Source organism: Chrysochloris asiatica, unplaced genomic scaffold (assembly GCF_000296735.1).
Source record: "Chrysochloris asiatica unplaced genomic scaffold, ChrAsi1.0 scaffold00064, whole genome shotgun sequence".
Lineage (NCBI taxonomy): Eukaryota > Metazoa > Chordata > Mammalia > Afrosoricida > Chrysochloridae > Chrysochloris > Chrysochloris asiatica.
Window position 1 is genome coordinate 6,798,469 of NW_006408582.1, and position 1,027 is coordinate 6,799,495.

Below are 1,027 nucleotides of genomic sequence, written 5' to 3' on the forward strand. Positions count from 1 at the left end.
TTCCTCCCCAAGCCTTGTCTTTTTTCACGAACAAAATGTAGCATTTGTGTTTTACCCTTTTATATAAGCCTGCACAACCAAGGGACCCCTTAAAGAAATGAATCTCTGTAGAATTCAAGGCTCTGTTTCTTCATGATTTCTATGCTTGCTTGTGCTGGTGACGCCTCTTGGCTAAGAAGGAGACAATATCTCCAGACTTAGTATCTGAAGTAGAACCATATGGTATAGACCCTTTAACACTCTTTTTATCTGTTAAATTAGACAGACTTTGTTACATCTAATTTTACAGATAAAAAACCTCCCTGAAACTTAAGGATATGAAGTGATTTGCCCTAGTCACATGGCTGGTTCATTCCTCTGCAATCTGATTCTGTTTAATTTCTCTCCGAATTTGAAAACACTTAGAAAAGCCTCCCCTGAAGCGAACTATGCCTTCCTTCACCCCACACTTAGCACTGCCTTGGGCTTCACTCAACACAGTTGTTTGATTTCCAAAACTTGGCATTTGGCAAAGAATGTTTAGCCCCTTTGGCTTCTGAGAACATCCAAACAGAACCCTTCCATCTGGGGAGATGCATTTGACTCTGTACTCAGGAACTTGATGCAAAAAATCCTATGACTCTGGAAACTAGAAACCAGATTGGTTTGATCCAACTATGTTTGCTTCTGAAATTTTCTTATGAAAGCACAGAACTGAGAGTAGACCTCTTGCACCCTTTCAGTTCATGTATTGATAGAGGTTGGGGTTAATACACTATGACCCAAGACCTGTATTTTTCTCTCTCTCTTTTTTTAAACTTTTTTTTTTTTTAATGAAAAGTTTACAGAGAAGATCATCAGCTCTACATTCAACAAATCTCCTAATGACTAAAGTACCCTTAAGGAAACAACAGGTGTCTTACTTCCTCCCTGTGGTTCCTATTTGCTTTCTATTATCCCTTCTCAACTTTGTCCTTAGGTAAATGTTGCCCTTCTGATCTTGAATGATTGACCATTCCATGTTGAGCACACATTACTATTTTTGTTT